Raw genomic sequence first — 22,426 nt, 5'->3', positions numbered from 1 at the left:
GGCTTTAGCCAAAAAACAACCACACCATTGAGGGTTAAATGCACTTGGTGACAGGCGCAGCTTGCCCCTGATTTTGTATATGGCCAAAAAATGAACAGACTATTGCTGGTTAAATGCACTTGGTGTGACAGCTTCACCCTGATGTAGGCTTTAGCCAAAAAACAACCACACCATTGAGGGTTAAATGCACTTGGTGACAGGCGCAGCTTGCCCCTGATTTTGTATATGGCCAAAAAATGAACAGACTATTGCTGGTTAAATGCACTTGGTGTGACAGCTTCACCCTGATGTAGGCTTTAGCCAAAAAACAACCACACCATTGAGGGTTAAATGCACTTGGTGACAGGCGCAGCTTGCCCCTGATTTTGTATATGGCCAAAAAATGAACAGACTATTGCTGGTTAAATGCACTTGGTGTCACAGCTTCACCCTGATGTAGGCTTTAGCCAAAAAACAACCACACCATTGAGGGTTAAATGCACTTGGTCGCAGCTTGTGCTGGCGCACCACAAGACACAAAATGGCCGCCGATCACCCCAGAAAAATGAGACTGACAAACGGTCTGTGCAGCCTAAAAACAGTGAGCAATTGAGGATCAGCAGCTCAATGATCCACAGCTGCAGATCGATCAGTTAATCAAGTCCTTTGGAGGAGTTAATCTGCCTAATCTCGCCCTACTGTCGCAGCCGCAACCTCTCCCTACGCTAATCAGAGCAGAGTGACGGGCGGCGCTATGTGACTCCAGCTTAAATAGAGGCTGGGTCACATGGTGCTCTGGCCAATCACAGCCATGCCAATAGTAGGCATGGCTGTGATGGCCTCTTGGGGCAAGTAGTATGACGCTTGTTGATTGGCTGCTTTGCAGCCTTTCAAAAAGCGCCAAGAAAGCGTCACAAAAGCGCGAAGAAAGCGACGAACACCGAACCCGAACCCGGACTTTTACGAAAATGTCCGGGTTCGGGTCCGTGTCACGGACACCCCAAAATTCGGTACGAACCCGAACTATACAGTTCGGGTTCGCTCATCCCTATTCAAGAGTTATCAACACAGAACGTTCCCTGTGATGCACAGCTATTTGATGTGTTCCCCTTCACTCATTACTTGCTATATATTCTGTGTGTTATATTAAATAAATAATCCCTAATTCCGAATGATATTCCATAATAAACATGTAATTCCATTTTAGCTAAAGCTACAATCATTGTACACAAATTATTTATTTATTCCTCATATCAGCACCAACATACTCCACAGGGCTGGACATAGATTCTCGTCACTTGCTGAAGAAGCAGAAGAATTGTGACAACGTTTTACCAATTGAGGATAGTGCAACGATTCATCAAGATAGCTTATAAGAAAGTCATGTACCCGTTTTGGTTTACTGTACTCCCAAAAGGAAAGATTGGAGGATGATAAAGTACAGTTTGTTACCCATTACCACTTTAGATGGCAGGAGATGAGAGCTTGCCTTGAAAAATTTTGGCCGGTCCTGCTTACAGATCCAGTGGTTGCGAAGTATGTCTAAACTGGACCTTCATTGGTTGCAAGAAGGTCTAAAAATCTGAGAGACCATTTAGTGAAGAGTCTTTATGTCAGGCAGATAATTTTTCCTGAGGTTGGTAATCCAAGGTGGGGATTTTTTCCTTGTGGAAAATGCATGGCCTGCTCCAATATGGTGAGGGCCATGGAATTTCATGATAGCACTGGCGAGAAAATATTTTGGATCACTCATCGCTTGACTTGTTCTAGCACTGCGGTTGTGTATTATGTAAGATGACGCTGCTTAAAGATATACGTGGGTCTTACAATGAGAGAATTGAAAGTTTATGTAAGAGAGCATGTCCGTGACATCACATCTGACCTTGATGTGCAAGATGAATCGCAATTGAAGCCAAAAGCCAGGCACTTTAAACTCCACTATAATTGTGATTCTTCAGGCCTAAAAGTACGGGCCATTGACTGTATACCAAAGAATATCCGAGGTGGGGATACTTCTAGAAGACTTGCTCAATTAGAATACAGATGGATATGGAAGCTAGACACACTATGTCCAAAACGCCTCAATGAATCTTCTGGTGTCTCGTATTTTCTGTAGATTGTTTCCCAGGTCTGCATACTCTGTGTTTTTAATTTTTTCAAATAATTTTAATAATATTTTAATGGTATATATTATATATATGTGCCATTTTTGTATCACATTGGGGTGCAAGTCCCCGTTTGGCCGATCCCAAACATTTTGTTTTTCCTGTCCAGCTACATTTGTATTATTATAAGATATTTTATATGGATCGAGTGTCAATTGATAGTGCCCTGGGAAAATTGAACTGGGCCTGACTGTCGGATAGTTTTTTTATGTCAGAGAGATTATGTCTTAGTGCTAAAATACATAATGATATCACAATATATGGTTAGTATTGAATACGCTTCACATACCGCTTATTTTTCATTTTTATTGAATCATTATATGGTTGTTTTCTACCACTTGTTTATGTAATTGTCACTTAATATTTTTTCAGAATCAGGGGGGCACTATGAGGACTGCTGGCACTACAGGGGGCACTATAAGGACTGTGGGCACTACAGGGGGAAGTTTAAGTACTGTTGGCACTACAGGGGGCACTATAAGAACTGTGGGCACTACAGGGGGACACTATAAGGACTATTGGCACTACAGGGGGCAGTTTAAGAACTGTTGGCAGTACAGGGTGGACTATAAAGTCTGGGGACACTACAGGGGGCACTATAAGGAGTGTAAGCACTACAGGGGTGCACTATAAAGACTAGGCACTACAGGGGGCATTTTAAGGACTGGGGGCACTACAGTGGAGCACTATAAAGACTGAGGACACTACAAGAGGCATTATAAGGACTTTATGCACTATATTGTGCACTTCAAGGACTAATGGTATTACAGGTGGGCAGTTTAAGGACTGTGGGCACTACAGGGGGCACTATACATTTTGGGGGCACTATATATTTTGGGGGCACTAAGAAGGGCAGTTTAAGAACTGGGAGCACTACAGTGGGGCACCATAAAAATTGAGGGTACCACAGGGGGCATTGTAATGTTTAGAGGCACTATAAGGATGGAGGGCACTATGGGGGTCAGTTTAAGTATTGGGGAACTACAGAAGGACCCTATAATGACTGTGTTTACCACAGGAGGGGTACTATAAGGCTTGGGACACTATAAGGTCTGGAGGTACTACAGGGGGCAGTTTAAGGAATGTCACTACAGGGGGCACTATAAGGTCTGGGGCCCTACAGGGAGGACTGTAATGACTGGGGGCAGTATAGGGTGCATTTAACTACTGGGGCACTTTAGGGGGCATTTTAACTTGTGAGGGCACTATAGGAGACATTACAACTACTGAGAGCACTATGAAGGAAATGTAATACTACTAGGAGCTCTATAGGGGTGCCTTATTAATAAGAGGGGTGCTATACAGTTGTCTTATTACTACTGGGTACACTATGCTGGGCATTATTATTTGCACACTAGAAACACTACAAATTGGCACTCGGGGAGCATAATTATTATTATTGGGGGCACTGTTGCTAATGAGGGCACTCTGGGAGAGAATTATTGCGATTGGTGGGACCTTTATATTACTATAGGGGAACTATCTTTATGGCAGTATAATGTTTGCACTATAGTATCTGGGGTCATTAAGGAGCACAGCAGGCACAGTATTGGGGGTAGCAGCAGGATGACACTGTTGTCGCATTATGGTCGGGATAATTATGAGAGAAAATTAAGGAACCTAAGATGTCTGTATGTGTCAAACTCTGCAGAGACAACGGCCCGGATCTTTTAAAACCCTAGCAACGGCCCTTTTTTTTGTGCATTTTTTGTAAAAATGACCAGCTCTAGATGTCTATGAGAATATGAAATGCATCTTTTCCTACTGCCTTTTTTTGGGGACAATTTTTGTCTCTCTGACTTTTTTTAAGCATTTTTTATTTCTTCCTTTCCCCACTTTATGACCTCTTTCACACAAGCAATATAGATTGTGTCAGGATCTGTTCAGGGAAAAACTAAAAAAACTGATGGTCTTGCAGTCAAGTTCGATTATTTTATCTGCGATTGCGTTGAGATTTTTATTATGCTTAATGCGCATGAACGGAAGAATAACAATTTATATCTCTTACCAACCATCAGTGAAAAACGTATTGCATTCGGATACCTTCTGTTTTTCACACAAGCCCCTTCACTTCTATTGAGCCAGAGCTACGTGAAAAACGCACAATATAGAACATGCTGAGATTTTTCCTGAACGCAAAGATGAAGAATAAAAAACCGACCCGTTGAAATTAATGGATCAGGATTTGGTCCGGATGCAATGCGTTCTCTACACATATCGCATCTGGACAGAAAACTCACTCATATAAAATTTGCATCAAGACCCCCTCAACACGTCTGTTGGTAAAAGGTGAATTGCGTTATGGATTTCGTTACCATGGACCATAGCGCAATTCTATGACGGAATGCATAACAGAATGCCTTTAGAGGCATTCCGTTATTCATTCCATCATAATAGAAGTCTATAGGCTGCAAAACGGATCCGTCCCGTTTCTGTTATGCAGGAGAGTCCTGGCAGCCATTTTTCACTGTCATGTAAATGTAGCCTTAGGGCTCATGCACACTAACATATTTTTTGTCCTTGTCCGTTCCTTTTTTTGCAGGCCCGTATGCGGGACTATTTATTTCAATGGGGCCGAAACAAAAAAAACTAATGACTCCGTGTGCATTCTGTGTCCGTATGTCCGCATGTCCGTTCCGCAAAAAAAAGAACATGTCCTATTCTTGCCTTGCAGACAAGGACAGGCGTTGTTACAATGAATCTGCTTAAAAAAAAAAGGTTGCAAACATGGACGCCACACGGATGTCATCCATTTTTTTTGCCTATACATGTTTTGCGGACCACAAAATACATACGGTGGTATCCATGAGCCCTTATAGGGAAAAACACCTAAAAAAAATGCAATTTAAACATGTTTTAACTCAAAAAATGCCACAAAAAATTAGCATTTTTTAAGGGATTTTGTGGTAAAAAAAAAGTCACTGAAATTTTTTTATGCTCATGTATTTTGCATTGGTGTTTTTATCAGAAAAAAAATGCCAGAATAACCCCCTTTTTTTTGCACATGCATTTTTTTCTGGATTTTTAGTTTTTTATCAAACTGTTTTCCTAGTAGCATTTTCTTCATGCGATTTTTATTTTTCTACTATGGAGGACGTGATGTGAAAAACCCCAGAAAACAATTTAAAAAAACACACAATCTAATTAACAATTATGGCAGTAGCAAAAAACACTTGTGTATCCTGCAATCCTTATTCCCATAGACCTTCAGCAAAAAAGCAGGTGCAAAAACGCCACTAAAAGTACAAACGTGCAGAAAAACGTCAGCAATAATCTACGTGTGAAAGCCTGACTGAAGAGATAATGCAGAATCAAACCGGTCACACTAATAGGGTAGTAGCAGCAGAATGTTTGTATTGTTCTTACTATATTTATGATTATCAATAGGATTATAATGGATTGATAGAACATATATTTGTGTCCTCAACTGACCTTTTGTCTTCTTATTTTTAAAAATGTGACTCCAACACCAAAACGGTGGCAGGCTGACATCTGAAGAACAATAGCTGACATTCATTAACCTAAAGAATTGCAGTGACCTTCAAGGTCCATAGACCTTAGCTGTCAGATGCTGACTGCAGATTCTCCTGCCTTCCACAAGCTGTCTCATACGTTCAGCAGTGATGGAGACGTGCCTGCAGATACCTGCTGCAGATTATATAAAGGGTTAACCTAGAGCATTTGGGCAGGAAAATGAGACTATGTACGCTTGTTATTTGCAAGATGATTTCTTATTTTTTCTCTCTCTCACTTCTCCTCCTCCATATACTGCCTCCACCTCCTCCTCCCAGTTCTCTCAATGCTCCTGAGCATCCCTGTTCTGCTAATGAGGTGGAGCTAATGCTGGCACATTTCTCTCCTAAGACCATAGAAAAGTGAACTTATTCGAAGCCATCCCTAGTCCAGGAGGCAGGAGTCTGGGCTACACACATCTCCAATCTCTTGGAAGGAAATACTTGGATCATATCAAGTCATATACAAAGAGACCTGCAAGGCTTGGGAGGTGGCTCCTACAATAAGAGGGAGTGCTGGTATTATTTCATATAGGAAGGATTCATGTCCGGTTATCCTGGAGCAAAAGTTATTTTCCATCATGGGGTTGGCGATCATGACTCTACTGGGAATCTACAAGGATGTAAAGAAGGAGCTCTTGGTGAACACATCATATCCTTAAAGGTAAATATTAACTGCAATTAGGAGCATGAATAATCTAGTCTACGAGCGCATTGCATGTACTGCACCGCTGAATATGTTGCAGCAATACTGGATTTAAAAGTAGCCGGCACAATAGCACAAAAGACCAGAAATGTAGATGAGTTTGGATCATGCATTTAAAGCCAAAAACATATAGCAGATCTCTGATAGGAAGTCTATACAGTGTAGCTACAACCATATACCTTTGGAGTACCCATTCATAAAATTGTATGATATTGGATTCAGTGACAGAATATTTCACCGTGGTATAGAACTAAGGAACCTCAGATGACCTACAGATCTAAGTTTAATGTATTTGCTGTCTAAAACATGCCATGCTGGCAAGCACAGGGTTAACCTGCACATGCTAGCATATGGTTAAGGAGCGATTGCGCCCTAAGGTAGTCATGTTTTAACACTCGCTAATTGGAAGCAGAGCGTAATGATAAACTTCCCATCCTGTGTGATCAGCTACCTGCAATCTGTAATATGGGCTGCACTGTTCTGTATGATGATTGGTCAATTAGCTGGCATTAGTCATATTCGGCTCTAACGCAGGATCCCCTCAAGCATATTTCATGTGCCATTCTATGGACTTGGTTAGTGTGTGGTGAGGGACAGGTTCCTTCCCTATCCCATTCTGGATCAGAACCATCACCATCAGGCCAGGAAGACTTCAGTTGAGAAGGACATTGACTTCTGTGGGTAGCAGATGTCGTAGTGTATACTAATTGCACTAGATATTTATAGTGCTTTGCTATATTTCTGCCACAAAATACCAGATCAAGGATGCCCAATGTGCTAGCCTACAATGTTTGCTGGAAAATGCACCCAATAGGGGTCCAATGCTCTGCTTGAAGGGAATGTTGGTCCTTCTTCCCTGCCCAGAATATAGGGCATTGCAGATACAACACACTAAATGTATGATACCAAACAGATACATTGTTACGCATATTGTACTCATAATAAAACATCTAATTATGAATGTATACATGGAATGGAAGCTAAGGAACTAACAAGGGGGAGATGTATTAGGGCATGTTCACATGTGGTGGATACGCTTCCAATCTGCCATAGCATATTTTCTGGTGGCTAATCCGGTGCATTGTACAGTACCGGCAAAGTGGATGAGATTGTAAGAAATCTTATCTACACATTGACCTGCGGATTTGCAATCTGCAATGTGTCAATTTATATTCGGGCTCTCCACTGCAGAGTTTGCCCTGTCCAATGGAGAGGGTGGAATCCATGACCATGAGTAATATATAATGGTTTTGTCGTGGTCTTTCTGTCACATGAGGAACTTTTATCCAAACCAATTATCAGGCCTATTATTGGGATGAGCCTTTGTATAAATGTTCATTCCCAATAATTGGCCTAATTGATGAATGAAGAAATGCTCGTTCATTGGGTGATCATTCTTTCTGCTGGCGCCAAAAATCATTGTTTATGTGCAGCAGATGGTGCTGTCTAAACAGGGATCTGCTGTCCAGGAACTATGATTTTCCAGGAACTGTATCAATCGCTTGTCCCCATACAGCCGAAGTGATTGCTGCATGTAAACACAGATCCCATTACCGCTGACGATCAGGCAATTATCATAAATCTCTGGTTCATTCCCGATAATTGCCTGACACATTGGTCTGTGTAAAAGGATATTTAGTGATAGTAAACCATCCCATATAGGCAGAATAGCTTGATGCCAATAGGATGTTACATAGTATGTGCTGGCTTGATACGATGGCAGCTGCTTGATAACTGAACCCTATTTAAAGCTATTGTGTTACGCTCCGGAGAGATCTTGGGTGTTCAATCATCAGCTAAATCTGACAGCGAGAAATTCTAGAGGGCATAAAGAACAAGGACTCTCATAACTCAGAGGTAGCTTGAACAAGTTAACCTGATTTATGGGAGATGGTATATTAAGAAATACAAATGCTGCCTCTGACTATGCCAGGCCTGTCAAACGCTTTATTACATGTCAGCATTTTATTAACTTACCAGAAAACTTCAGAACGTTGGTTCAACTAAAGATAGTATGTCATTTTTATATAGTAATCAATTATTATTAAACTGTGTATGTTGGAAAAATTATTTCAATACAGAATTAAAATCTTCATTCCCGTATGGAGGTTGCAGAAAATAGCTATTTTAACACAATAGCATAAAGATCCACTAAAAACAACTGCAAATAGATGTTAGAAACCACTGACAAGACAGAACTCAGAGACGTTTTATTTCCTAATACAACTTTCCTATCGGAAATGGTTCAGCCAACAAAATAGTTGCAGAAACTTGTAAATTGCCCAGTAAAAACAGACTGCAGGCTGCCATCTATGGAAGCCTGTAGTCCGATAATGGATTTGTAGATCTCAGATTGATTTTCTGACCCGACAATCATGGGGCAGGTTAGAGGCAGCCGTTTATGGTAAATGTTCCTGCAACTAAATAAAGCACAGAAGCTACAAAAATTGAAGCTCACGGGTACCAATACAAAAATATACTTTATTGAATTACAATTGTACATACATAAAAGACGTTGTAATTAAAAAAAGGTAGCATGAAAGAAAAACACTGTCCCAGTGTTTTTCTTTGCTGCTACCTTTTTTAATTACGTCTTTTATGTATGTACAAATGTAATTCAATAAAGTATATTTTTGTATTGGTACCCGTGAGCTTCAATTTTTGTAAGTTCTGTGTTTTGTTGTAGGAGCTGGGACTTTTTTTTTTTTTTTTATTTGTTGGCCCCATGAATTTGCCGCAATATGAGTTGGTCTTGCGTTTATATTAAAGCATTAAAGAGGTTTTTTCATCTTAGACAAGGGGGCATATTACTAGGATATGCCCCCATTGTTTGACAGGTATGAGTTCCAGCATATCAAAAATGCGACCCCAAAAGTGGTGGAGGGCGCACTGCGCATACGCAGCAGTCCTCCATTTATTTCTATGGGGACTCTGAAAATAGCAGAACGCTGACTCTGCTCTTTCCGTTGGGCCCATAGAAGTGAATGGGAGCAGTGGCTTGTCATGCAGGGTGCACTCCTATTTGCTTCAAAGGGGAGAGCGCTTGGTGGGGCTCTGTTTAGGAGATAGGTTCAGGTCCCAATGGTGGGACCCACACGTATAAGACAATGGGGGGATATCCTAGCAATATGCCTCCAATGTCTGAGATGAGACAAACTCTTTAAAGTATTATACTGCTATAGGAAACCATTATTTATGCAGTTGACTGATTGCTGTACGATGTCTGTGGGAAATGGTGTGATCTTGCAGCCCATAGAAATGCATTAGACTGTTCTATCCTAGATGACAAAGCTGTGTCAGATTCCCTGCCTTAGTGGCACTGAAACAACCTAAAGCAATGGTAGTTTGTCCCCAAAGATTGGAGGGGGATAAAAAGGGGATGGTCTCTATGGATACAATAATTTTACAAGTAGCATCTAGTAATTGCCTTTTAGTGTGAACTCTCTGCCTTCTAGAATCTAGGTTTTCAACTGGTAGTAAATGTGCCCTGGGTTACACATGTCAGGCCTCTAGGGGTGCCTGCAATAGGCAGTGAAAGATTATAGTATTGAAAGTTGTGGGGATTCGCTCTGGTAGTTAGGACTAGCGGATGCCGTATAGAGGCAAAGTACACAGTTCTTGACTCAAACAGCGGTGTTTATTCACACATTGGTGTATAACAAAATGCAGATAAGGTGCATCACAAAATGCAGGCGGCTTGGTGTTTGTTCACACACAAGGAAAGTCCATAAACAATAAGTCAACTTTTCTCCTGGGTGTTAATTCACACCCTGTTAGCAGTTCAGCCTCACCAAGTCCATAAGGAGCCTATTCGCATTTAGAAGGGTTCTCCAGCCCGACTCAAACCTCAAATCCCAGCACAGCCCTCAGTTCACAGCACACAGACTGAGCTCCACTGTCAGAGGGAGGTAACTCGACACGCCTGGCAGTGCTGGCTGATTTTTATGCCTGGCAAAACCCGGCCTGGAACATGGGGAGAAGTCACCCACCCAGCACTTTGATTACTCCCAGTAAGAGCTGTCCCGGATCAGCTATGACAGCCATGCTAAATCTCAAGGTGTCAATCAGAAACCGGCTTTTACTACACCAAGGCAAGGAACCTCTGTGACACCTTCCATCCACGATGATTCCAGGCACCTTCTTAAAAAGTTTAGTAGTAGTTTTATTTAGAAGGATGTACCTGGCATATGAACATTAAGAAACACCGTTCTAGAGGTACACCTTGAAAAATGCTTGTGTGCTGGGGGCAATTATACTTAGCCAATTTCTATATAACTAAATGTGCAAACAGTATACTAAGATGGTCATATCAGGCTTTGACTCCTATCGTGGTCTAATAAGCAAAAAATGTACTTACAAAACAAAAAAGTTCGCACTTGGCAGATTTATTGCAGAAATTTATTTGACTGTTTCATACATTAGAATATTTTTTTTTTAATCCATGCAGAAGATAAAGAAACAACAGTGCATATTTCCACTCACAGAATGTTCCAGAACAGGTATAGAGGCACCAAATCAAGCAGTAAAATCAAATTTTTTTGAATATGCAAAAACAATAATAAAACACATAAAAGGGTAGGGTGAACATACAGGCGATTAAGTATTACATGATAGAAACATTATATGTAAATGACAAAGCAATTCACACATTTGGCTATTGCTTCTTCTGGGGCAAAACACTCTGCATTCTTTTGATCTCCCAGATGAAGCACCAGCGAAACATCCCTCAGAGTGTGCTATCGCCACTATGGTCTGTATTGCTATATCATTTATATCTACTCTTTCCAGGACACCTGCCTGTGCCCTAATTTGAGATGCCTTGTATGTTACATTTTTTAACCCATGGCACTAAGTATTATACTGTCTACTATGGGAATTATATCTTATACTCTGGGAACTGTGAAACCTTTGACTAATGTTTATCATTGTCTTTTATGTGGTGGAGCTTTTGGTGGTTGGGGCCTTTCTTTCTGTAGGTCTGATATGCATTAGTGAAATTTTGTAATTCTATATCTGTATGTTAAGTTATAGAATAAAAGTGAAATGATTGTAGCAAATTTAGAAAAATATTTATGGTCTTCAGTGATATTTAGTACAGCAAAGGCTATATTCACATGACCATATGTGTTTTGCAGTCCGCAAATTGCGGATCGCAAAAAAACGGATGACGTTCCGTATGGCATCCGTTTTTTTTTTTGCGGATCCATTGTAATAATGCCTTTTCTTGTCCGCAAACTAGAAAAAAAATAGGATATGCACAATTTTTTTTGCAGGACAACGGAACGGATATACTGATGCGGACAGCACATGGTGTACTGTCCGCGTTATTTGCAGACCCATTGAAATTAATGGGTCCACATCCTATCCGCAAAATAAACTGAACGGACACGGAAACAAACCACGTTCGTGTGCATGTAGCCAAAGGAGAATGGAATATCCCATATAATACCTTTATGTAGCCCTGCATGCTCTAAGTCGTCAGTGCTAAAACTGAACATATGCTCTCACTTATTGCATATTTATGGTTCAATTTCTTTTTATTAAATATTTTCAAACAATTATGACATTACATGACAATATGCATGGATGATACAGTCAAAAAAGGTTCTTCCGTACAAGGAGGGATAACAAGAACAAAACTATTCTATAAACAGGTTAGAACTCAAAAATCAGTCCAACAAGAGGCGAATCGCCAACAGGGAACTGTTGAAGGAAAACCCTCAGACATAAAGGACCAGATAATGACAAAGGGGAAGACTGGGTATAAGGATGTGGGTGGTGGTAGGGGTATAGTGACCAGCTAAGCCACCTGGTTGGGGCATGTGCCATTGATCAACCAGTTTGTGAAGGCTAAGGCTACTTTCACACTTGCGTTCGCAATTCCGCTCGTGAGCTCCGTTTGAAGGAGCTCACGAGCGGACGCGAACGCCTCCGTCCAGCCCTGATGCAGTCTGAATGGAGCGGATCCGCTCAGACTGCATCAGTCTGGCGGCGTTCAGCCTCCGCTCCGCTCGCCTCCGCACGGACAGGCGGACAGCTGAACGCTGCTTGCAGCGTTCAGCTGTCCGCCTGGCCGTGCGGAGGTGTGCGGATCCATTCAGACTTACAATGTAAGTCAATGGGAACGGATCCGCTTGAAGATGACACCATATGGCTCAATCTTCAAGCGGATCCGTCCCCCATTGACTTTACATTGAAAGTCTGAACGGATCTGCTCAGGCTACTTGCGAACTTAGAAATTTTTCTAAGTTATTAATGCAGACGGATCCGTACTGAACGGAGCGTCCGTCTGCATTAATATGATCGGATCCGTTCAGAACGGATCCGATCAAGCGCAAGTCTGAAAGTAGCCTTAGGATCTACAAAATTGGAACCAGGAGGTCCAAACCGTAGCAAAGGAATAAGCATGATTGTGGTCTTCTGCCCTGAGCTCTTCCATGAGAACCAGGACATCTAATGCAGTTACCCATGTTAACCTCTGCGCCTATTGCATTTTTTATTAAATACCCAGGACACATAGAGCATGTCATGTAAAGCACTTTAGGAAAATGAACCTTGTGTAACTTCTAAATAGATAAAGATAGGTCAGAACTGATATTTCAGTATGTTTCTGAGTAAATTGAAGCAAGACTGATATATTACATGACCCCCTTTCTATTGAAGAAACCTGAGCTGAAATCAATACTACGGATTTCAAAATGGCAGACTAAAACTTTTTAACAAACGAATAAAGCAGCCCTTGTCTCAAATAATATTTTCACATATTTGAAGTAAATTTTCTTCAAATTACACAGCTAAAAGGGCATGTCCAGACTTTTCCTCACTAAATATATATATATCTGGTAGACAGGCTAGCGGACGCAGTATAGAGGCAATTACAAAGTCTTTAACTTAAACAGTTCTGAGTTTATTCACACATAAGGAAAAACAAAATGACCGTTGACAGTCTTGGTGTTTGTTCTCACCATGCAATTTCCATAGAACAAAATCGACACCTGGTTAGCAGTTTTCCAACCTCAGTACACAGCAGGCTTTAGGGACCTGTTTCCTGGCATGCAGCTCTCAGCCCTTTAGCATGGCACAAATTCACAGGTCCCAAAACACAGAGACTCCCCAGCTTCTCTGTCAGATGGAGGATAAACCACACCCAGCTGAGACTGCTCGCTGGGTTTTATAATAGGCCAAAAAGACCCAGCCTGGAGCGTGGGGAGCAGCCACCCACCCAGCACTTTGGCTGCTTCCAGTAAGAGCCGGCCCGAATCGGCTTTACAGCCATACTAACAAAAAACAGTGTCAGTCAGCCCTAGCTGCCACTGCCACTTAAAACTACTGGCTCTTACCTTACCGAGGCCAGGAATCTTGGTGACACATACCTTCCATCAATGACCGCCCCTTGCGCCTTCCTACAATATATATATATATATATATATAGATAGATGCATGGTAGAAGATGAATGCATATATAAAAGCATATAGGCACGGGCAGAAGATACCACATGAACAAGGAGACGGCAGTATATGAGGCAGAGGATGTCTTAGAATTTATTAACCACCTGGAATTTTCATATGCAACAGTTTCTATTGTTGGTAAATGGTGCAGAAAACAAAAACGTTCCAGGTTTGCAGGCAGAGACAGCTTTTAAATAAGAGAATCATGCAAGCTCGCAGGAAGGCAACATGAACTCAAAAACCATGTACTACAATAGTGGTCTGCAAAGGTGCTTTGCTGAATGCACATCAGACCCTCTAGTGCAGTGTTCCTCAACTCCAGTCCTCAGGGCCCACCTACTGGTCATGAATTGAGAATATCCCACAGAATAAGTACCTGTGGTAAGTCCTGATGCACTGACACTAATTATATAACCTGCTCAATACTAAGGAAATCCTGAAAACATGACCGGCAGGTGGGCCCTGAGGACCGGAGTTGAGGAACCCTGCTCTAGTGCATGAACTACAGCAGCAGAAGACCATAGCAGGATATTGAACCTGCAGAGGACACAGGCTTGACAATGCTATTCAGCTGAAATTTGAGAAATTTACTTGACATTTATTTGATCTCTACAGTCTATTTCTAGTGCTGCAGTGTTACTGCAATGTGGTAACTGACATTAGCCTATTTTTCCAACCATTGGACATTTTTAAAATCCTATCAGTCTATTGGATGGTGACCTCCACGTCATCTTTAGCCCCTGCAAAACATTTTATCTCATGCTCAATAGTGTATTTACTCCCATGTTTAGACCTTTCAGACCATGTGAAAAACCTGCATCAAGATCTACCATGGGACTATATTATTCCAATATGAAACCAGGTGGGAGAAACGGATTGCACTCATCGTAAAAAATGAACACACCATGTTTGCATTTTATCAACTATCCGTAAATATTCTCATGTTTCTGAACATCCTGAAGCCAGTCACTGTAGGTGACTACTTACATGTTCTGCAACATCTGCACAGTGCTAGCCAAACTGTCAACTGATGTTTCCTCAATTCTAAAATGTAGTAGTTATACAGAATATATTCAGAGTATTTATTTGCTTTAATCTGTGGTGACGAATCGATTCAATTTGCCACTGCATGCAAGGGCAGAGTGGGCTCCTCGCACCCTCACTTATCTTCAGCACCAGGGGAACATGCCCTGACAGCCCATCCCTCAATGACTACACCCCTTTTGCATGACTTTTTGCTTCTCCACTGTATGCAGAATATGTTGTTTGATAATAATAGTTGAAGAAGAGGAAGAAGCAGTGTGGTGTTTTCTATTTGCTTTGCTTTTATATATGACTTAAAGGGGTTGTCCCATATCACCGTTTCCACAGTGAGATGGGACTAATCGCTGGTCCCAGGTGGCTGGGCTTACAGAAACAGCCAAGCAGGCAGGCAGGTGCTTCACTGTTTCTGTAATTCCCATTATAGTGAAAGGGAGCTATGCAAACAGCATAGCAGAACAAGCTGCACTTCTTTCGTAATTTCCGGGGTGTGCGTTTAGTCCCATCTCGTCTTGGAAATAGTGATAGGGTAAAACCTCTTTTTCTTTTCTTTTTATTCTATTTTGAAGATACAACATATGTTTTGCAAAACATAAGACCCAGAAATTACAGCGTCTATGAAGATTACAAAAATTAACAATAGAACATCTTCCAACAGTAGGGTTTACAATGAAGTCACCTAGGTGTGATATATCACAGTATCTTGGTCAACACAGGCACAAGAAGTGGAAATGTAGCTAAGACAATAGGCAACTATACATTACAGTAGTGGCATTAGATCACTTATGTTTATACTCCATGTGTCTCTCTGTATTCTTTCCATGGGCTCTAAAACGTATCAAATCTGTCGTGCTTCCTAGCCGCCCAGCTAACTAGCTCCTCCATTCTATAAATCTGTCTAATCTTGTCAAACCATTGGTCCAGTGTTGGAGGGTCTGTTTTAAGCCAATAAGGAGCAATTAGTAAACGGGCTATTTGCAGGGTACAACCTCTTTAAACTACTTTATTCACTGTGAATGAAAATTTTTAGTAGTTATACTCAAGTATTACATTGCATTTCTACACGTAAGGTCAAGTGGTTGATTTTTTCCAGGCCAGGAATAGTGTCGATCACATATCAAAAGTTCCTCTTCCCCCAGTGGTGTCAGTAGCCAGGTGAACACACTCCTCGTTCCTCTTCCGCCAGTGGTGTCAGTAGCCAGGTGAACACACTCCTCGTTCCTCTTCCGCCAATGGTGTCAGTAGCCAGGTGAACACACTCCTCGTTCCTCTTCCGCCAGTGGTGTCAGTAGCCAGGTGAACACACTCCTCGTTCCTCTTCCCCCAGTGCTGTCAGTAGCCAGGTGAACACACTCCTCGTTCCTCTTCCCCCAGTGGTGTCAGTAGCCAGGTGAACACACTCCTCGTTCCTCTTCCGCCAGTGGTGTCAGTAGCCATGTGAACACACTCCTCGTTCCTCTTCCCCCAGTGCTGTCAGTAGCCAGGTGAACACACTCCTCGTTCCTCTTCCCCCAGTGGTGTCAGTAGCCAGGTGAACACACTCCTCGTTCCTCTTCCCCCAGTGGTGTCACTAGCCAGGTGAACACACTCCTCGTTCCTCTTCCGCCAGTGGTGTCAGTAGCCAGGTGAACACATTCCTCGTTCCTCTATCCCCCAGTGGTGTCAGAAGCCAGGTGAACACACTCCTCCCAGGGTGGGAATAAATTAAATATGACAATTGGAAAACAATATAGAATATACAAAATACGCCAAAATGTTATCGTAATTTTTGCTAAAGAATGTACTCAATAGCATCTGCCAAATGTTTTACATATTTTAGACACTTTCTCTATCCAAGTCTGACGACTACATTGTGTATGGAGCTGTGCTGTTCCAGAGTCTGGATCCAGGGCACTGCAGCTCCTGCAAACAGCAACTCAGTGGTGGGAGCTATAAGTCAGACCCCAGTTGATAAAGTCCAGATGATATTTTGGAGACCTTCTTTAATAATTTTAGTAAAATTCTGGGGGTAAATGTATGGAAGACATGAGATGGCATGAAGAAGATAGGTCTGGCATGCCTAATTGTGCCAACATTATGATTCCACATGTGCCATTCAGATTATTTTGGGGCAATTTAAAGGGGTTATTCAAGATTAATGCAGACCTCCCAGAGTGGCTGACCCACAGTGGTAATCATACTTACGTTCGGTGTCTGTGGCTCCCGGGCCACCTCTTTCTCTCCCTGCTGCTCTGAAAACAACATCTATCGCTGGGGGACACGTGACCGCTGCAGCCAATAAAAGGCCATAGTGGTGACCTGATCCTCCTGTGTCGCGACAACTGGTCACATGATGTAAGCGGCCACTCTGGTAGGTCTTTAAGTAATTTCTGCCTTCTATAAGTTGACACAGTATTGACACGTATCTGCCATTGTCCCATAAGCCGTACATAAATAAGCTACTTTATAAGGCTTTTATACATCCTTACTCTAGAAGTCTCTTTAATGTTCATTAAGCTCATTCATTGGCATCCTGCTGGTATTCTTCAGGGTTCATTCTGAAATTACTGGAGACTTCCTATGATTACCTCCTACAATCTTATTAATCAGCTATTTCAATTTTTTTTATTGATTCTCTGTGAATTATAATATCAGAAGTCTAATGCTTTTCTTTCTCCTTTTGTTCAACAAAAATTTGAAAATGTTCATTACTTGGGTTGTCCAGTTCGGAAAATCCCTTCTTGATAGATTAGTCTCTCAAAAATAAGCTGATCACAGGGGATCCATAGTAATTAAACTTCTGGACTAATCTCCTTCATGAGGATCGATCTCTTTTCACTTATACTGACAGTCACTGATATTGAGGAGTGTGTGATTTCTCTCCTCTGCAGAGTTTCAGGTGGGCCCTCTGCTTTCTGTCTATACTTGTAAAGAGTCTATGTGTCTTCCCCCCTGCACACTACCTTGTGTATTCTTTCATCCCTTCCTGCAGCCTGTGTGAGCTGCCCTACTTGTATTCTTCCCCTCTCTCCACCCTCTGCTCTGCCACGTCTAACCCCTCCTCTTCCTTGCTTCTATCTCTAACACTGAGAGAAGGGAGGAGGAGAGCCGAGAGTTAAGGTGGATTTAAACAAACCAATAATCGTCCAGATCATCGTTCCTGCGAACGCTCATTCACGATAATCTGGCCATCTAAATGTGCTGCTGATCACCCGATGTATGAGCAAAAAGCTCATTCATCAGGAGATCCTGTGATTCATTTCTGGGCAGCAGATCGTGCGGTCTAAACAGTGATCTGCTGCCCAGAAACAATGATTCTGTAAGGGGAGGAGCGATCGCTATATCGCTCCTTCGTCCTCATACTGTGAAGGAGATCACTGCATGTAAATACAGCGGTCTCATTCACTGAGCGAGCAGCCCACTGTTGGGAAGGAACACTTCCTTTGCGAAAATCGACCAATCTATCGACCAGTCTAAACCCGCCTTTAAGCAGGAACAAAGCCCTGAAGGATTTATGTCTCATTCAGCAACACCAGTAGCTAGGTGAAGAAGGATTTTTTAAAAATAAAAATTATTTACAAAGCTGTTTAATTATGCATTTAAAAAACAAATTGACAATGAAAATGTGTTAAACATTTTAGTACAAAGGTATAGCAATTAAATCCAGTAACTGTACATGGATATAACTGAACTTTACTTCCACTGCCTCATTCCTCAGTTTTAATGGATCGCTTGTCAAAGGACAGGACATGTTTGTCTTAGTTATATTAAATATTTGAATAATACTTCAGAGTCTTGTTGATTGTAGATATATGAGATAAACAGATAGATAGATAGACAGATAGATAGATATTAGATAGATATGAGATAGGTAGATATGAGATAGATAGAGTAGATAGGATAGACAGATATGGTATATAGATAGATAGCTAGATAGATGTATAGATATGAGATAGGTAGATATGAGATAGAGTAGATAGGATAGACAGATATGGTATATAGATAGATAGCTAGATAGATGTATAGATATGAGATAGGTAGATATGAGATAGAGTAGATAGGATAGACAGATATGGTATATAGATAGATAGCTAGATAGATGTATAGATATGAGATAGATAGATAGCTAGATAGATAGCTAGATAGATAGACAGATAGATAGATATTAGATAGATATGAGATAGGTAGATATGAGATAGATAGAGTAGATAGGATAGACAGATATGGTATATAGATAGATAGATAGATAGATAGATAGATAGATAGATAAGCAACACTCACTTTTACTGCGCTGAATCTCCCATTGAAATGAATAGGAAGCATAAAAAATGCTTCATACGTGTTTAGGAGTTTATTTGCGTTTTCTGCATGGTTTGGTGCAGATCCATGCCAAAAACCGTGAGCTAAAAAAGCAGCTGTGTATTGAAGTAAACACCCACTGGTTAAAAAAGTGTTAAAAAAACTGCATCAAAAACACACTGAAAACAGACTGAAAAAATACCTGCAGATTTTGGATTTTGTAAGCAGTTCTTCAAAGTCTGTCGTGCGAGCATATCCTTATAGAAGGCATCTGCAGTATGCACTTATTTCTTATACCAATGAGTCTTTAAACCATATAGAGCTAATACACAACCCTTTTAAATATACAATGTACCATTTGACCAAGGGTCTATTCACACATCCGCAAGTGTTTTGCGGAGCCGCAAAACATGCACTTCGGCCATGTGCGTTCCGCATTTTGCGGACCACACATGGCCGGCACTTTAAATAGAAATGCCTTTTCTTGTCCGTGTCCGTGGACAAGAATAGGACATGTTCTATTTATTTGCAGCCCCATTGAAAATCCAGACCCGGATCCGGACCCATTTTGCGGATGTGTGAATGGACCCTAGCTGAGCCTAATAAAGAATCCCCCATCTCTCCCCTCCACCTGTCACCCCCTCACCAGCTACCTGCATGTACACATAGCAGCCATCAATCCCTGGGGTTGGAAAGGACATATTTTTTTCTCTGTGGCAGATTGGTCTATGCCACTCATAGGATCAACTGAAACTAATAAAGTAGCTGAAATGCGGAAAAGATTACATTTCACGGTCTTACTTAAATGGACACATGTGACAGGACTACTAGGAAACATCAAATAATGTAACAGCCGCAATTACAGACACTTGAACGTTTATCTGTCTTGTATTCTCCTTAGAGTGCACTGTCCTCATATACCGCCATCCGATATATGTAATCAATATCTTAGTTGCTAGGGTTTTATTGTATGTGAAGTAATACAGTTTTCTATTAATATACTCGTGAGGGCGGTCAAATACAATTTATCATTTAGACTGGTTCAATAAAAAGCTAGTGTGTAGGCAGCAAACAGAATGGCGAGCAGTTTTCTACCATGTAACCCATCCGTCCTGATTCTGTCCTCCATAGCACACACAGAGAACATGTCATCTGGGAAATATAGTTTGCCATGCTAAATTACTATGGCAGGATGTGTCTGTACACGAGTAAAATGCCTTGGAGAACACTGTTTACTTTAATGGGTAGAACACAATTAGCGTATGCATTCTGTCTGAGGCAAAACTTCATGTAAAGTTCACCCTCAAAGGGAACCTGTCATCAACGTTATGCTGATCTCACTGAGGGCAGCATAAATTAGTGACAGAAATGCTGATGTCAGCGGTGTGTCACTTATGAGCTAAAAGTAAGTAGTTGCTGAGACCCAGCATCATAATCACTGCAGCCCAGGCCTTGAAAAGAGTCATGGTCACCTGAGAAGAGTCCTGGTTATTCATGAGCTCCTGCTCTTCTCCCCACCTGCTGATGGCTGACAGTCTTCTACCTAGTTTTCTCCCTTTCTCTCCAGGAGAGAACTGCCAATCATCAGCAGATGAGCGGGGAGTGCAGGAGAGTATTGTGACGAAAGCACCTTCGTCACTGGGAGTTGGAGAGGCCTGCTTGCCAGCCTCTTGCCCTGTGACTATGGCCCCTGGGACACTATTTAGGCATATTGGATTTCAAAGGCTCGGTTTCTGCCCCATGGACTTTTTACTGGAACTATTTGGGGAATGTGGCCATGTGCACGGTGGGGCAAAAATAAGACTTCCAGGAAGTTCCTGAACCCCTGAACCAATCTGGATGATTTTTGGATAGGTTGTTCACCCAGATCGAGGCTATCAGGGGATGTGACTTTTATGGGGATATGTGGTGTTTTGGGGTGTTTTCTGTGGTTGGGAAAAATGTGTATTTTATGCCTGTGAGTAATTAAGTCCATTGTGTTTGTTAAATATATCACAGGCAGAGTCCACTGTGTTTGTTAATTATTTCACAGGCAATGCCATTGTGTTGTTAATTGTGTCCCAGACAATGCCTATTCTGTTATTAATCACAGGCAATGCCATTGGTTTGTTGAATGTATAGTTTTTGTGTTTAAACTGTAAAACTGTAAATGATTGGCTGCTATGTTATGTCCTCAGTTCCCAACCAGGTCAGCGGGGGTGGTACCCTTGTTGGAAAATGTGTATAAAAGGCAATGCTTGTGTGGTCAATAAAGGGTTCCTGTTTTACATTTAACATAGAGCCTCGTCTCATGTGTGTGGGGATTGCTATACGCTGTATACTCCCCTGGCTATAACCCCTAGCTCTTGTAAGAGCTGTTACTGTTCCTTGTTCCTGTGGTGGTTATGGTGTCGAGCGGAGTGCTTGGGGCCTTCGGGAAGCACTAGGAGCATCCATCAAAGGAGGTACCCAGTCAGGTACAAGTATAAATAACCAGGACTCTTCTCAAGTAGATTTGACTCTTTTCAAGGCCTGTGCTGCAATGATTATGTTGCTGGTTCTCAGCAACCACTTACTTTTAGCTCATGAAATCAGCATTTCTGTCACTATTTTATGCTGCCCTCAGTAAGGTCAGCAGAAAGTTGATGACAGGTTCCCTTTAAAGGCTATGAGCACCTTAATTTTTTCCATTGCATTTTATTCATTTTGGGATAAAAAAATAATTTTGTCAATTGGTCTGTTTAACAGTTTTTGGTCTACAGCCTTTACTTCAAGTATATCTGCAGACTAATTCTTTCTCTTTTACACTGAATCTGTCAGGAAGCTGCTCTTATTACTGAACTTCTGACAGCTCATAAACACTCATTATAGTCATTTCTTAACAGACGGATAAGCATACAGCTTCAATTAGTGTTTATGAGCTTTCAGGAGAGATAAGGGTTATACATTGAGCCATCCGAGCAACTCCCTGACAGATTTGCTGTAAAGCAGAAATAAATAATCTGCAGCTATACTAAAAGTCTTGACTGAAGAATATAAAAAAATGGTTGAAAAATATTAATATCTTCCATGTATATCTTCTCATTTTACATTAAACCCCCATAATTATCACAACAAAGACATCATTTATCTGGCATTCTCCAGAGAAACAAGTTTAGAATTTTTTTAAATGACCAAATCTTATTATCCAAGTTTATTTTCATCATTTTTTTTAATCATGATTTAGCACAGAGCTGTGTATATGAAGGCCAGCTCAGGAAATCAGATTACATGGCCAACACATAATTAAATTAGCCCACAAACAATACTAATTCAGC

The 22,426-nt window shown here is 41.4% G+C and overlaps 1 protein-coding gene across 1 annotated transcript in view; it reads left to right on the top strand.

Annotated features, from left to right (window-relative positions):
• Nucleotides 1-6,040: 6,040 nt before the first annotated feature.
• The window catches only part of SERTM2 (serine rich and transmembrane domain containing 2), a 34,970-nt gene continuing 18,584 nt past the window's right edge, over nt 6,041-22,426 (top strand). Inside the window, exon 1 of the mRNA XM_044268488.1 lies at nt 6,041-6,320. The gene's annotated coding sequence lies outside the window, so the exon portion shown is untranslated. The remainder of the gene's footprint in view (nt 6,321-22,426) is intronic.

This window comes from Bufo gargarizans, chromosome 9 (genome assembly GCF_014858855.1).
Source record: "Bufo gargarizans isolate SCDJY-AF-19 chromosome 9, ASM1485885v1, whole genome shotgun sequence".
Classification (NCBI taxonomy): Eukaryota; Metazoa; Chordata; class Amphibia; order Anura; family Bufonidae; genus Bufo; species Bufo gargarizans.
This window is presented reverse-complemented; position numbering and strand designations above follow the sequence as displayed.